This window comes from Oryzias latipes, chromosome 13 (genome assembly GCF_053564925.1).
Source record: "Oryzias latipes strain Hd-rR chromosome 13, Olatipes_Hd-rR_3.1".
Classification (NCBI taxonomy): Eukaryota; Metazoa; Chordata; class Actinopteri; order Beloniformes; family Adrianichthyidae; genus Oryzias; species Oryzias latipes.
The window spans coordinates 32,612,282-32,629,712 of NC_136249.1; the positions used below are offsets into that span (position 1 = coordinate 32,612,282).

The following is a 17,431-nucleotide window of genomic DNA, read 5'->3' on the forward strand; positions in this document are numbered from 1 at the left end:
ATTTTCACCCACAACCATCTCTAGGGTTTAACCCTTGTGCTATCTTAGATCCCCACCCTTACATTGGCGTATTCTCCCTACCATGACAAAGGTGGATAAAGGTGGAAAGATTTTATGTAATCCATGGACACCAGTGAAGATCACAAATCATTGAAGAAAAAAGGTTCAGAGCACTGTCTAGTGGGTCTAGATGACCCAACTCCCTATGGTAAAGGCCTTGTTGATGCCAGAGGTCAGAGGAGAACGGCCAGACAGGTTGCACCTGATAGAAAAACAACAGAAACTCAAAGAACCACTGGTTCCAACCGAGGTCTGCAGAAGAGCATCTCTGAACGCACAACACGTCCACCCTGGAGGCAGATGGACTCCAGCAGCAGAAGACCACACCGTGTACCACTGCTGTCAGCTAAGAACAGGAAACTGAGGCTACAATTCTCACAGACTCACCAAAACTGGACCATAGAAGATTGGAAAAACGTTGTACGGTCTGATAAGTCTGCATTTCTGCTGCCACATTCCGATGGTAGGGTTGGAATTTTGCGTCAACAAAATGAAAGCATGGATCCATTCTGCCTTGTATCAACGGGTCAGACTGGTGGTGTCATGGTGTGAGTGATATTTTCTTGGCACACTTTGGGCCCCTTAGTACCAATTGATCATGGCTCCAACGCCACAGTCTACCTGAGTATTGCTGCTGACCACGTCCATCCATTTATGACCACGGTGTACCATCTCCTGATGGCTAACTCCAGCAGGATAAGGCGCCATGTCAGTAAGCTGGAATCTCAACCCAATATTTCACCTTTGGGATGTTGTGGAATGGGAGATCGGCATCATGGATGTGCAGCCGACAAATCTGGAGCAAGTGCATGATGCTGTCACGTCAATATGGACCAAACTCTCTGAGGAAAGTTTTCAATCCCTTTTTGAATCTATGCCATGAAGAATTACGGCCATTCTAAAGGAAAATGGTTGCACCTCAAATCTTCTGACTGTCAACTATGAGGCAAGATTTGGTAAAACTGTTTAACTGTTGGATTTTCCCCCTTGTTTGTACTGAAGCCAGTCATGTACTTACATTCTACTGCCAGCAGGGGGTGCTCCAGTCCACTCAATATCCATTTTTTCTGCTTTTGTGTCTTAAATCTAGTTTTTGCCCTCTTTTTTAGGTTTTCACACCTTTAGTCCACATTGTCATTACATTTCTCTGCATTCTTAATTTTTTTCTCCAAAATTAATTTTATTTCCAGTTGATGAGTCTCCACTTTATGATTCTGAGCTAATGTACCTAACAAGTGTTTGACTTCATTGCTGAGGCGTTTCTGTCTTCAGGCAGTAGAGTTCTGGGATTGCTGAGGTGCGATGAAGCAAAGCTGACTATATTTTATGCACGACTCCTCTTCCTCGTCTTTGTCCCGCAAACTTGACCTGCTGTTAAGGTAATTAACCGCCTCTCGATTGCAGGAGATTGACGACGAAGCTCTGCTCGCTGCAATGCAGCCGAGCATTTCATTACTTTAGAGAGTGATGGGGTACCAGTAAGGAGGGGTTCCTCTAAGTCTGACCTTCATCTTCAAACCAGAGTTTATCACCACAGCCTCAGTTTATGTTCATGGTTTCATCTTAGTTCATTCAAAAACAAAGGAGAACATTTTTTATGCAGACTAAAATTTACCATCATGGACGTGATGAAGCAACAATAAAAAAAAGTATAGTTGTTAGAAAATACATTTGACTCAGGAATAGAAAGATTCAATGTAAAAATGAGTTTCAACAGGATCGATCAGTCTGATCAGAATCACAGATCTCTGATTAGTTTGAACTGATAAAGAAAAGCCTCTGTTTCTACGAGATCTGCCTTTCAAAGGATTAAAGGACACACGACCTACATTTTGCACATTTTCCACATATAAAATTTGTTTCATACGTGTTTTTTGCGTTTCTTATTCGCCGATGAACGTGGATGTCCGTTGAGGGTTTTTAGTTTTGAGCTGTTCAAAATTTTTGGTTGGTTGACAATTACGCACTTTATGCATATTTAACATAGTTTATACGCAATTATAATGTAAATCTTATGTAATTGTCTGATTTTTGCAAGATACACAGGCAAGTTAATGTCTTTCCTCATCTAACGGACTTTTCACACGTGTACCATCGAGGTATGACTGTTATATCACATATACAGCCCACATGTCACACTAAAATTATGTAATTGATGCATGAATCACTAGTGAATTATATATAAACAGTGCAGTAATCACGCACGGTTCATATTCTACATGGATTGACGTCTTCTTTGCGTGGTTTTTCATACTTCTTCTGTGGTTTTTAACGTGGTTCATTTGTGTTTCATCTGTGAACATTTCACTTCAAGACCACAACTTTTCTCACTTTTTCCTCGTATATTCACGTATGACCAATCAATGCGCAAAATATACATAGTGGCTGATTGACACGGCCTAGATGTTCTGAACTGACATTTTTCTACTCTGGATTGACATTTATTTCAGGTGTGACACCTGGTTCCGTTTGACTGAAAATTTCTGATCGAATGCTCTTGTCCTCTATCTTTTAAAGAAACACTTTCCTTTTTCTAACCTCTTGACACTTGAATTTATTTCTAGCTATGAAAAAAACAACATGTCATGAAGTTTTTTGCCAAAATCTAAAAACCTGTGCTGCTTTCCAGGACACAGTTTCTGCAAAGCGGCAGGAGCATGTTGGAAAATTCACCTTTGAGTTGTGGGCGGGGCTGTTGGTGTGGAGCAACACCTCCCCCTTCCCCTACCCATTGCTGAGAGCTCTCTGTTTAATTGCATTCCCACTGCTTTCAATGAACAATGAACTACCACAATATGTCAAACACACGACAAAAGTGCAATAATGAAAAGGCAACATTTTACATTTTATACATTTGTATTTTTTTTATAGTTGTATTTTTACTAAACTCTTTCTTAAATTCTGTTCCTCGTCTTATTTATGAACCTTGTTCATTTTATTATGTTGTTGTCCTTCTGTATTTACCCTGACCTGCCGAAGAAAGTTCCAATGTACTTGTCTTACATGCACAAATGGCAATCAACTCCTTAAACTAGCTTACAGCCCCTCACACCCCCAACCCAACATTACCAGTGCAAAAATGTTCAGATGTAAATATGATTCGTCTGCTACCCGATTCACAACGAATTGAATAGAGATATACTCAGAAATGCAATTTTAAGCCTAAATTTCTTTACATGTGTCCTCCAAAAATGCAAAAAGCAAAAAACATGTGGCTGGTTCTTGATCCACAATGAGTAGGAAAAAGGTGTCATAGGCCTTTTCAAAGTTATGTGAAAGCAGTAAAGGGGGTGGAGAGTTCAGTCAGCCTTAATATTAATACGTGTTTTAGTCAAAGTTGTTGAGCTGGATCAGCATCAGTTAGGATGGAACTGAACAACTTCAGGTCATTCTGGTTTTCACCCTCTACAGTCTGTTGTGACCTTTTTGTGACTTAAAAAGGCCTATAAAGCCCAGATCTCATCATCTTTTGATCTATTTTCTAAGCGTTCACATTTTTTTTTTTTAAATTACAATGATACAGTTTTTAGTCAAATTCAAAAAACCTGTGTCGTTTTCTAGGACATAGTTTCTGCAGAGTGGCCATCGTTGTTTAGAAATTCAACTCTTAGTTGTGGCCGGGAATGTTGACGCAACCCTGTCTCTACTTCCCGACATCCATCTGTTTATGCCGTCTCCTGCTCGCAACAGAATAGATTGGCCAGATTTTAACTCGGATAGCTTGAACTGCAAAAAACTTTAAAAAAAAAAAGGGCTGACAGGAAATGTGTCATAGCAAGAATGGTTATTCTGACCAATAGAGTGACTGTGTAACAGTAATAGGAATCTCTGTTGGGCTACAAACAATAAATCTTGTTTTTAACGAAAATTGATACAGATTGAGGTTTTTTTTTTCACCACTAACATGTCTTCGTTTGTCCTCAGTTTACCATAGTTTCGTATGATCTGATGAACATCTGCTCCTCTTCATCCTTCCTCTTCATCCTTGCTGTGCAGCACCTCCTCTTCCATTTCCACCCCTCCTGGTGTTTATCTCCCGAGCAGAAGCCCCACCACTTTGTTCCAATGAAACAAACAGAGACCAGTGATGTCACTGGGATCAGTCATCCGCTGCCTCGGAACCTAATCTACCCTGGAAGTCAATTCTAGTTAGGTCTGTCCAACAGGACAAACAGGGAGTTTGCCTGACAGGAGCCGGTTGTTGTCTGTATAGATTAACCAGCCTGGCCTTTTCTTAGCTCTAGGTGACTATGCTGCTGAGACAGCTTCCCTTTTAAGACCAGATAGTTATTAGTTTTTAGGTTTATTTCAATAGAGTAGAATAAAAGCACTGTAGATCTGTGTTCCGAAATCTCATCGTCGTCAAACAAACTATTAAAATATATAAAAGTATAAAGGCTATTATAAAAAAGCCATTTTTTACTTATTTTTACTGTAGAATAAACTCTTAAGCACTTCTTAAAAAGCGGAGAGCAGCGCCCTCGTGTGGCTAAAGTGGATAACACTGGATAACACACGTCTGTCATTAATGAGTAAAAACAAAAACATAAATTATAACATTTAAAGCTCTTACATTATCTTGCGGAGTTGACGATCGTTGCCAAATATGAAAACAATTTGAATAAGTCACTCCATTCAATTTACAGCTCGATGAGAAAACCAGTTTTTATAGTCAAGTGGTTTAAAATAACTGAAGGTGGAATTTTCAATAGTACTACTATAAATACTGAAAACTAACTAAATTCAGATTCTTCCTGAAAAATATACAAGTAACTACTTTGCATGGATTTGATGAGTTTATATTAAATCATTTTTTCAACATCAATTGAATTAATCAATTTTTTTAACCCGCCCTTGAGGCAACTTTATTTATTTATTTTGCCCTTAAAATAATTATGTATTGACTATTTAAAACTATATAAAATGACAGTTCTAGGCTTAAGTTAAAAATATTTGTTTGGATTTTTTTCCAGACTCCATCCCTGACTTTATTTTGTCTGAAATTTGAGTTTTGCTTTTGTTATTTTGACTTTTTGGGGATAATTGTATTCATCACCACAAACTCTATATTTTCTTCGTCTGTTAATCACATTTATTAGCTGTTTTTTTTTTTTTTTTTGAGTAAAGTTACCGATTTTTTTAATTATCCATTTATATATATGGATAAAGTGCTTCTATTTTTAGTTTTTTGTTTTCACCTGAACGCACCCCCACCTGCTGTGGGCTGTTCCGTTTCCATGGAGCTGGGCTGCAGGTGCCCGGATGTTATCTCCCCCGTTCAACATGGCGCCGGGAAAGTGAGACTTCAGCTAACGGCGAAACTGTTGACCCAAAGTTCGGCGGCCCATGTTCTTCTGAGAGCCGGAAAGTTGGCCAACATCCCGGAGGCGCAGCGGGGAAACTTTTACTGCAACTTCCCGGGTGAGTGAGGTCCGCCGGCTCCAGCGGGGGTTTTTAACCGTGTGGTGCGCGGCTCTGCCCCGTTCAGCGCTAGCACAGCGGCTAATGATGTTAGCCGTTTTCCAGTCCGGTCCGGACCAAAGAACCCAGATGAGTCCGACGGTCTCATCCGATCTACAAACTGCTTGAAGCCTGTTCTGCTTTTTATGGGGGATTTGATCGAAGTACAGGACATAAAGTCGTTTGTCAACGTAGTTTCTTAAAAGTTTTGTAAACACAACAAAGCTAATTTTACGTGAAGGTTTTTCACGCCATGGGCGGGCTTAGTGACACAAAAACATTGATTCTGGTAAAATGATTATGAATAAGCTTTGTTTGATAGTTCAATTTAACAGTCAAGTTAATTCATTTCCGTGTAGCTTCATTGTAAGCTTCCTCGTTTGCCTGCAATAAGTCAAATAGAGCTTTATTCCTGATGGAGGAAGGAGGATGTTTTTGATTATTACAGTGATAATAATCTGGTATATTTCCCCCGGCCTTTTGTTGCTCTTCATTTGGAAGTTCTCACGTTTTCGTGCCTGCAGGGAGTCTTTTCTCTGACGTTGAGGTTGTGCTGTTGGTGCTGGGCACACCGCACATTCCTGGGATGCCAGAGCTGCACGGAGGGGTCAATGTTCTCCCTGTTATAGATTATCCCTAAAACATCCACGTGTGCGCGTGCGCTGCAGAGGAGGACGACCACGGAGCAACAACAGCATCGAGAGTCGTTAGCTTTACTTTGTTTTGAACACTGACGAGTGTTTTCCATTTCTTAATTTATTAAAAATCCACCTGAGTAGGGTAGCATTTAAAGATAAAAGGTTTGAGGATAGATTTAATCATCAAACTTGATTTATTTTAGCTTTTTATTGTAAGAATTTGATTTGTAGATTAGAAACTTGCAGTTGCCACCTGTTTGATTCAGTTTTGACTGATCGTTTCCAGCTTATCTGTTGAAATGCTGTCGTGTTTGCTGAGGAATATTTTAGTGTACAAGCGCTCGCTCGTATGTGGTTGAATATTCGGAGTGGAGGTCAGGGTAGACGCCTCTGAGAAATGTCTTGTAAGGTCAGCGCAGGCTGAGAGACTCGTGTTTTCAGGGATGGTTGGGTCCATGTAGTCCAGTTGTTTCCTCCAGCCTGCTGGCTTTAGTTTGGTGGGTGGCTACTGGAGTCTACATCCTGCAGTATTGTTGTGTGAAATCATTTTTTTGGCCACTATGCCCACAAATATACCAAAATAATGTGAAAAAACATTTCCCATCATTTTTTTCCTTCATTTTCTTGGCTTAAAATGACACATTTTTAGACCAAAAGTCAACTTTCTAATGTGTTAAAGTTGGTCACTGAGTTTCTGTCCCTCCATCAGAACACAAACAAAAGGAAATATGACATTTAAAGTCTGATGTAAACGTAAGTGAAAGAGAAAAGTGATTCATCTGGATCCAAGTGAACATGACGGGGGGGTTTGGGCTCTGAGTTTGTATTGAATGGACTTAAAACTGTCTTTGAAGACTGCGGTGAGAGTGAAGGATGTTGATGAAGGATTCCTGCTGGAAGTGGAGGCCTGAAGGTGGAGACTGTCAGCAGGTCGCTGTTGACAGGAATGGCCAGCAGGGGGCAGAGCTGTTGTTGTTTCTTTGATTCCAGCGGATCCACAGGTCCTTCAGGGAGAGAAACAACCACACCTACTGTTCAGGAAACGCCTGTGAACAGTATTCCCACTCAAATGCCGGTTAAAACAAATGCAGGACAGCAGCTGTCAATTATCCCCTAATTGCATTTCTCATTGTTCATTGGGAAATACTATTAAAAAGACATTTAAAGCACAGTAGTCACATTTAAAAGAACAATAAAACCATCCTCTGTGAGAAACAGATAGTAGATTGGGACCGTAGATATTTTTAAACGGGAATAAAAACTTTAAGACTTAAAAAAACTCAAATGAGGATTTATTAGTAACTGAGTTACTGCAGGAGGTGTTTATCCCTAACTGAGTCTTCTTCGTCTTCAGTGAGGCTTTGATGTAGTGCATTAAAAAAAGCCAGAAAATATGCTATTTGTTTAGAAAGAGGGGGATTGACGGCCTGCAGGTAGCGAATAAGACGTAGACAGGAGAGACCTGAGAAACGCCAGTCTGTTAGGACTGCACAGGGAAGGTGGAGGAGGCGGAGGAAAAGAGTGCAAAAACTGTGTTCGGTTCATCTCAAGGCCAGCCGTCTGTTCACCAGACCTGGAGAAACCACGGCAAGAAAAAACAGGTTTTGCAGAGTAGCTTCAAAGATTTTGGAGACGGGATCGGGATCACTTGAATCTTAACTTTTTTATTTCCCTTCAAAACTACGTAGATATTTTTTATTGGAGGAAAAACCTTGTAGACATAATCATGTAGCTCCCAACCCCTGAGGAAAACGAAGCAAAACAACTAGAAGGTGTCTGGAGGATCTAACTAAGATGGATTAAGTCAATCCTAAGCGGGGGAAAGAGAGGATTGTGGGAAGAAAAATTATAAACATAAGCAAGCCGTGTTGTGATTCTCTTCTGTAACAGGGAGAGAGAGAGGGGGGGGGGGGGGGGGCTTACAGCCTTAAAGGAAAAGAAAAAGCCTCTCTGGAATGAACACAGCAGCCAACATCAACACAGACCTGAAAGTCAGCAGGAACCCGGCAACCAAACAACTGAAACGATCACCAACAACAGCAGATCCTTCCGTGGAGACACTTTGAACTCGGGTGAAACATGTTCATGCTCTTCACATGTGAAAGTCCCACACGGATCATCTGTTTTCAAAGTGTTCCCGGTGGTGTTTTTATTACGATGATGCCATTTTTAGCCAAAATCTAAAACGCTGTGTCATTTTCTAGGACATAGTTTCTGCAGAGCAGCCGGGGTTGATTAGAAATTCACCTCTGAGTTGTGGAAGGGATTGTTCACACTTTCTCCAGCTAGCTTACAGTCTTTCACACCCCCAACCCAACATTAGCGATGCAACAAAATATTGTACTGTAGCTATCCAGCCATACAGATTAGATCCGGTTTTCAGCTCAGACGAGGAAAATAAAGACGCTCATGAATCTACAAGGATGCATCAGAATGGAGCAGAGCAGGGAGCCTGTGGCTCGTCGTTGTTTTCCTATCTCACATTTACAGGCTTTTTCAGATTACATTTTTTCATCTTCTCCTGATTCACAACGATTGAATGAAGAACCACTCAGAAATGCAGTTTTACGCTTCATTTTCTTTTCTTTCCAGCATCAGAAAATGCCTCAAGAACATGTTAAAAACTGCAAAAACATAATTTTGGTCTTAAATGAGAGATACTGTTGTTTGTCACCTAAGCCGCCAAATGAAATAATGCAAGTTCTATTGAGCGACTGGTTGATTGTTTTATTCATGCATCAAGTTTAAATAAATGTACAAGTCTTAAACTAGTGGTTGGATGAAATGAGCTCATTATTGTTACAATAAGAGGCATTTTATTGAATACAATAAATAATAGATGATTTTTCTTTCCCTCTGCAGCAGCAGAGTGAGGAGTTTGCTTTTGTGAGTGCCTCAGTTTAAGCTGCTAAATCGTGCTTGGGCGTGCATGTGGCCCCAATACCTCCAGGAGGCTGGAGAGGGTTACTTCAGCTCAGCTGGTGCTGCTGGGTGGCAGTGTGAGCAGAAGCAGGAGGAAAGCCTCTTTTTGTTGGTGCTTATGGATTGAAAAAGCTGGAAGGATCTGGACAGCAGCCGTCACTCAGATGTCTGGCAGCTTTTTCTCACCTTGGCTTTGCTGATGTGTCTCTTGGATCCGATACCGAGCGGACTGACTAATGAAAGTGCAAATGGATGTGATGTTCCTCAGACGTACATTAACACCTCTGTGTTTTTGGCAACGCGGCCTCGTCGTTAAACGTTTTGCGCTCAAATGCTTTACCGAAGCCAACACGTCTGACAAGACTCTGCTTGTTTTGTAATAGTTTCTGTTCACAATATGACTCATAGATTGCAAAGGAAATGTATTATTTTTAGTCTGTTGTGAATATTTGATCAGATTAAGCCTTGATTAATGCAGACATTAATGGTCATGAGTCAAACGGCAGGAGTCACTCTGCTGTTGAAGGTGTAACGGCTCATTTGACGGTTTGTTTGTGGTTCAAATTCTGGCTTTGAAGCTTTGTTCTTACATAACATAACAGCTATAGCATAAGCTGTGAAGGCAGAAACTTTGACATCTGTCTAGACCTGTTTTTGTAACATAAGTGCTGCTCGTCTGCTCATATTAACGTACTAAAGACATGATTAGACATTTTAAAAATATGTTTTTATTTTATGCTTTGTTCCGATTTTGTTTTGTACCTAAATGCTGTTACATGTGGGATTTTATTTGTTTATGTCATTAATAAGAATCTAGATTAATGAATTATCTGCTCCTCCTCAACATTTTTTCATGGTTATGTTTTAACCAAATCCTTTAAATAAAAAAAGTGCATTTTTGGGCTGTTTGACAATTTTAAAACAGCACAAACTGTATTTAAAATATTGTTTAATAAACAAAGTAAACATAAAAGCTTTTTTTAATCTGCTTAAAAAAACACGTTTTTCATTAAAACTATAGAGGATTGACAGATTTTCTGCACAGTATGTTTACACCTTAATAAACTATTCTTAAAATAAAAGGTGTTCAGTTGTTTAAACATAAAAATACAGTTTGTGTGGATGTTTTTTGTGTAATGTGATTTAGGGTTGGGCGATGTCCCCTAATTTGGCCGTTGACGATGTTTGCTGTCAACCATCGGGATGGACGATGACATCGTCGGGGGGGGGGGGTATTTTTACATTTTTCGTTCTTATATAACTGCTATTCGTTATTTTGCTTTTTTCCTTTTATTTCCCAACTAATGGTTAATCCGCGATGATCCAGTATAAACTGAGGGAAGTGACTTTTACAGAAAAAGTAACAAGCAAAATAGAAAAGAAGTGGTCCGCTCCCGCACTTAACTAGCGAAGTGGACCGGCGGAGGGCGGATTTACACTTTATGTTTGATGGGAAGGGGGGGGGGGTACATGAGGCTCGTGTGGGAGATTTAAGACTGCGATCCGTCCCGCAGCTCTAGGGGTACAAGCAACCGAACTCAGAACCGGGTCTAAACGTGTGTCTGAGCACAGCTCGGATCGTCAGCACACACAGCGGTTTGAGCTTCAAAGCAGAAATGTCGCTCAGTCCTTAGAAAACATTCAATCAATCACGTGGATTTGTGTTTCCAGTCGTGTCCCGCCTAAATAAAGGCTGATGTTATTCACAGGATGCAGCGCCACCCAAAGCTTATTAGCCCGTGTTAGCATACTGCTAATCCTGGCTCCGTTCAGAAAAAGCACTGACACACGGATTAAAATTCAAATGATGAGCGAACAGGTGTTTCATAATAACCGTAACATTATTAAAAGCACGTTTAGAAGATCGTCTCGTATTTTACCGAGCTGACATGTCAATGTATATAGCCGCTCGGCGCTGTTATCGTTTTGTATTGAATTGTTACCTTCAATAAAGTTTGGAAAAAAAGCCGCTCGGCGGAAGTTGTATCCTCTTCCGGTTTTCAAACTGCGCATGTGCGAATGATTTATTCCGACCGAAATTGTGACCTTAGTGAACGTTTTTATATTTTGAAAACATTTTTCTGGGCCCATGTACACGGTTGGATTCTAATCCGACCATTGATCCCATCAGGATATTTTGTACATGTAACCGCGGCTTATGGTGTCGACGCGCAACGTGGCGGGGGCGTGGCATCACGATGTTGGTCTCTCCATCGGGATGTCAGTCACCCATCACGATGGACGATGATATCGTCCATCGGCACAACCATAATGTGATTTATCTGGTTTTATATTTATGAAATCTGCCTGTTCATTTCTTTCGTTACTGTAAGTGTGGTTGGATGCTTCCGTCCTGAAAGGGTTTCAGGTGAAAAATCAGGTTTGGAAAGAGATCCCGACTCCAAAAAGTTGTTGTTCCAGGTTGTCATAGATACTGGCATCACTACCGTAAGAGGAAATGGGCTGTACACGTCTGTCTCTGTCATTTTTAGGTCGAAGCTCATTGGTCATTAAAATAGTCATGTTTTTATGTAAAGTTCTTCCTATGAAGTAGCTCCCGTATTAGTCACAGTGGGAATAAGGAGGAGTGATTGCGTGACGGGTTTACTTCAGCCTGATCATGTCAACTGTTGGTGGCATTTCCCTCGAAGGTTATGCAGAGAGAAATCACTGGAAGGGCTAGTTACATTTACTCAAAGGAACCCAATAATTCCACCAAAAATCCAGAAAATGTACGGTTTCTTCAGATTTATGCTCCGGAGGAATTTGGGGGTTTTGATATTTTAATTAATGTGATGCTTCATCATGAAGTATGACGCCTCTGACTGTAGGTGAAAGTGCTACAGAGGTCACAACCACAAAACACTACATATAGTATGCATCCTATGCGAGTGTTGGTAGCTCTGGTTAGAGCTAGTTTTGTGTTTCTGTGATGTTTCTCGCAGGTCAGATTTCATTCATGCTTCGGTTTTACTGTCGGAAGCCCATAAGCAGGCGTCAGGGTTCCCCCTGTGTGTCAGTCGGAAGGCGCAAAGCTGACTAATTTCTGTTTGACCTCAAAAATATCTCACGCTGGCTGTGTTTATGTAAGATACCTGCTGTACTCCGCGCTCCGCTTTCCCTGCTGCCTTTATCACTGACCTGTGCACATTCCAATACCTGTCATTTGGCCTTCATTGGCTGCAACACTGCATGCTTTGTTTGAATTTGGCACCGGCATTGGCAGGTTTGTGCTTCTCAGCCTGCGATACGTGGAGCTGAACGCTTCGGCCGTGTTTGCTCCTGAGGTTCTGCTAGCAGTTTCCTGGCTGATGGCGAAACGTTCACGGTGTGTTTGATTAACGTTACATGGATCATATGGAGTGATCCCTCTTGCTTTATTGATTTTCTGATCAGTGAGTCCGGTTAACTGAACAAAATCCATGTAAAATGAAAAAAACTGGACCTCAGAATTGGGATTTATATCTATGAAACATACCTAAAAGGTTTTATTGTGTGAGAGTAAGATTATTAATCATTGTTTGAAACGTTCAGCTCCAGTTAGTTCCCACTAAGGTTTTCATCTGAATCTATTCTTCAGTCCCTCCAGGATCTTGCAGGCATCTTTTTTTTTGTTTAGAAGTTGTGATAAAGTTTAATATTCTTTTAATGATGGCTTTGAAACAAATTTTTAATTCCCACTTTGATCAGAGATGCTGTTTTTAGCCAGAATCACTGAGAGCTCTCCGTTTACATGCTCTCCCGCTAGCTTACAGCCCCTCTCTCCCCGACCTAACGTTGTCGGTGCAACAGAAGGGCGAGCAATGCTGACTGGATCCAGACGGACAGTTTTGCTCCAGATTCCAGCTCAGGCAGGGAGAATTAGTCTGACAGTGGGGCGGATCAGGGAGCTTGCTTATTTTTGCATAACAAATATGATCTTTTTCCAACAACATTTATCGTCTGCTCCTGATTAACAATGATTCAAATAAAGAAACACTCAGAAATGCAGTTTTAAGTTTCATTTTGGAATTTTTGGCTCCAGTGTTCCTTGAAATACTGTAATTCTTCAACCGTTTAAGAAATTGGTGTAAATCCAACGGAGAAAAGCAGCTTTGCATTGGTGTGCAACACTTTACCTTAGTGAAGTGACACAGGAGTGGATTTTCACTCCTGTCCCCTCCCACTCTCACAGAGTAATCGTGTCCCATCCCAGTCCTGGTAGCATAACTCCCACTCCCATTCAAAATGACCACTGCTCCTGTACAGCTCCCTTATATGGTTTTTTAGAATAAATGTGGTCATTATGTATTTTCTAGTTAAATAACTGGACATGTTACTCGCTCTTTATCAAACATGCTTTTGCATAATAGGTCCAGTTTATATGGTGCTGTGTGGGAATCCTGCAGCGTGGATATGGGTGCAAAGCTGCTTTTCTCCACTTCAGAAACGGTTGAAATGGTGTTGATTGCATCAACAGTCAAAGACTGACAGTAGTTTCGAAGAGCCTGCATTATTTTGTGTCGCTGGCGACATCTGTGGTATTTAAGGGTTAAACTGAGCTACAAAGGTGCACCTTTTAAAATGATTAGAAGGAACAAAACGAGACGAAGTTAAAGTCGATTACTTTTTCAAATGACTAAATAAGCAGCTTGAGGGTCTGTGATTAAAGCCGCAGCCTTAACACCACCTCCTCCTGGCTGGTGTCCACAGTTGTGAGGCTTGGGCTCCCTTTCCACGTGTCCCGAGTGTGTTGATGGATCTGTTTGTCTTAGCAGACGGACTCGGTATTTCACAGCAGCGCGTCCTCGTTAGACAGATCTCTAATTTGAGCGGTTCTGTCAAAGCACACCCCTTTGTGTTATCCAATCAGACGGCAAACATTTGTAGTTGGTAAAGAATAACATGCCAGTCACTTCTAGAAATATTTGAATTACTTTTTGATATTTCTAATAACCCCAAACTGACCAAAAGAAGCTTCTGCCACCAGAATGAGCGTGAATCCAATTAATATCAGTTTATTCCTGACATCAAAAAGATCTGTTTAGGTTTTTTGTGGGTTATTTAGCTTCATATTTTTAATATCTTATTATCTATCATGGGTATGTATTTACAGAAAGCATGGTCCATATCAGGGGGGACCAAACTTTTTCGGTTAAAGGGACAAAATCTAAATGTGATCCCAGTCCATGTCATGCAATGCAGAAAATAAAGAATACGGTTTAGGTTTTTATTTGTGTTCAAGATTTATCAAGGTGTCACACATTAGTGAGAGTAAAAGGTAAGTAACATTTTACTTTGAATCTCTCTCGATCTCCCTCTCTTGGCAATTAACGCAGAAACGTTGTAGCTTGTCCGTGTGGCGCTGTCCTGTGCCGTTGAGGGCCTCATGAGGGCGGCTTGATGTGACTGAAGTTTGGATTGGAACTCGCTAGATTTTTTCCTTTTGCGCCTCACCTTTGTATTTGGATCAAACTTCATGTTTAGTCTCGTTGTGGTGGTGTATATTGGACTCTTTCAGTATAGCCACGGACTGCTGACAAATAAGACAAAAAGCCTTAGAAGAGATTTCTGGGGGGAAAAAAAACCCCATCGTCCTCCCATATTTGTTTAAAATGCCTGGTGTCTGTTTGCCAGAGCCACTGTCGCGCCATCTTGACAAACTGAAAAAGCCATCGAAAGCAACCGTGAAAGCTCTTTGGAATTTTTAACACTTATTAAAAAATAATAATAAAAATAGCTGTTGTGTCCAAGTTAAAAGCCTAGCCCAGGGGTCGGGAACCTATGGCTCGCGAGCCATATATGGCTCTTTTGATTGTCACATGTGGCTCGCAGACAAATCTTTAATTATACTTTTTTTTTCTTTTTTTCATTAGACCAGTCCTTCTCGGGCGCGATGCAATGCCAGAGGCGCGCAGTAGTAGCGGTGCTTGGAGAGAAAATTATCAGTTTACTATCATCTATTATTTCACAGAGTTTGTACCACCCGGAAACCTGTGAATTGCCTTGCCTAAAACTGCGCGCTCCCGTCTCTGAGAAAGAGCGCGCAGTTGCGGGGACGGGATGTGTGAGGAAGAAACCAGAGGGTGGGGGTGGGGGGTGGAGTTGTGGGCACAGGTAGCAGGTGAATCGCGCAGGGATTGTTATAACGTAAAACCCGCTACCCGTCACTCACTGCAGCGTGGGTGTGTGTGTTTGGCTCCCCGTCTGCATGTGAGCGGTCTTTCTCACATCTACAGAAGATTCAGACCTACGATCAGGTTTAAAGTCTCAACGCCTCATTTATCAGCAACAGCATAACAATATTATTAAAAAGAATCCACAGACTTATTGTACTTTAAAAATGTTGAAATTACATCAAATGCACACATTCACTTGTATATTTATTTTTAAACATATCGTTGCGGACTGACTTGGACTGGGTGGCTGTTGGGCAGCGTTAAAAGTTCTGGAGTTCATTGAACGCATCTGATTGGCCCTCAGTTCTGTTGCTCAGCCTGTTGTTAGGTAGTTTGGACCAATGGGGTTCAGCTATGGGCCGAATTAGGGAAATGGGAGGGGGCTGGAGCGGGAGGGGGGGACATAAAGTTGGGAGAAGCGCTCTCGTCTCAGCGGGAGAGAATAAGGAGTTGCTGAATTAATTGAACGGCGTTTGTTGCGGTCTACAGTAACCAGAATAAAGAACCTTAAAAGAGGTTACGTCTCAGTGCCTCAGTGTGGTAAAGGGACACTACATTATTGTATGGCTCTTTTGAAATTACATTTCAAAATATGTGGCGTTTATGGCTCTCTTGGCCAAAAAGGTTCCCGACCCCTGGCCTAGCCCTTCTTGGGTTTTTTCACCCATAGCCACAGGCAGAGAAAGTGCCGACAGCGCTACCAGGAGGCAGAAAGAATACTTCAGCAGTAGAGTTTTGGAACACCATAGGGAATGAATGGGAAATGGTTAAGGGGTTTTAACTAAACACTTGGGGGGCCAAATTTGGCCTGCGGGCCCCACTTTGGGCACCCATGGTCTGTATGTTTGTTGTGACTGCAACCACTTCCCTCCTCTCATCCGCCTTAAGTCACCTTGTTTTGATTCAGCATGTTTCTTAACCGCGGATGACAGAAAACACGACTGAAATAAGTCAAGCAGACCACTGTGGGCAGTACAGCAACTTTTATTCGTATAGTCGCCCGCGCAATTCGTAGCAGTGCAGTGATGCACATCTTCCTGAATTTATGAATGAACTTTTTGGTTGCAAAGGCTAATCTGTGCTTTCAAAATAGCTTTTCTTTTGTGGCAATACTATTTTTGACTTTTGCAACTTTCATTAATCTAGTTAATATGTCGTTTTACACAATTGTTTTCAGTTGCACTCTCTCGGCTCTTGCCGTTGATTCGTTTTCATTTTCGTTCGTTTTTTTAAGCTACCACTTTGCCAGTAAAGGGAAAATTTAAGGGGAAATGTCTTAATCCCATCAAACGTCCTATCACAAATCTGCAGAACTAAAAGTTGGTCATTTTTATATATTCAGTATGACTCCTTTTTTAATTGTTGAAGTTGTGTCTAGTTTTTAACAAAACTGAGATTTATTTTTTTCCTGAATTATTCAGACTTTAAAAATAAAGTCTGAATAATCCAGAGAATAACTACATCTCTACAAAAGATAAAAATCAGTTTCATCAATTAATTCTGCTGAGGATTTAAGATCCAAAAACACAAAGTTTGCAAATCTTGCAAATCACTTATAGATCTGCAATAATTCACTGTAAGTTTTTCAGTGACTGTTTACATTTATATTACAAATATAAAGCTTATTCTTAATAGGATAACAATAATAGCTGGGGATAGTGTAATTAAAGGGATGATGGGAAGTGGGAACAGGCTTACACTGCGCAAACAGTACCGCCCACAATTCAGAGGTGAATTTCTAATGGACTCCCGTCGCTCTGCAGAAACTACGTCCTAGGAAACGACACAGTTTGTGACCATTTTTGCCAAAAATGGCATAATCTTGATTAAAAGACCACTGAGAACCCTTTTACAGTAGATCATTGCTGCAGTGTCCACACCTATTTAAACCCTAACCCGCCCTATTCCGTGCTAATAGTTACTTCCTTTTACTTATAAATGTTTATGTGGCTTATTTTGTGGAGTTGGCTCATGACAAGATGTAGAAACATGCAAACACTCCAAGGTCAATGCTCATTATTGTATTTAGAAAAGGGTTACATGCTAGAATAATGTGAATACATTCAACATAATCCACGTTTTTTTTGTACTTTTTGCTGATTATAGAAAACACTTTTCCATATTTTTCTGCTCTAACAGAGCATTACAATGCAGCAATCAGACGTGTTCAATTCAAAAATTATTTTAGTCATT

The 17,431-nt window shown here is 40.8% G+C and overlaps 1 protein-coding gene across 1 annotated transcript in view; it reads left to right on the forward strand.

The window, feature by feature from the left end:
- Window positions 1-5,280: 5,280 nt before the first annotated feature.
- Window positions 5,281-17,431, forward strand: part of pak4 (p21 protein (Cdc42/Rac)-activated kinase 4) — a 40,181-nt gene continuing 28,030 nt past the window's right edge. The window contains exon 1 of the mRNA XM_011482227.4: window positions 5,281-5,481. The gene's annotated coding sequence lies outside the window, so the exon portion shown is untranslated. The remainder of the gene's footprint in view (window positions 5,482-17,431) is intronic.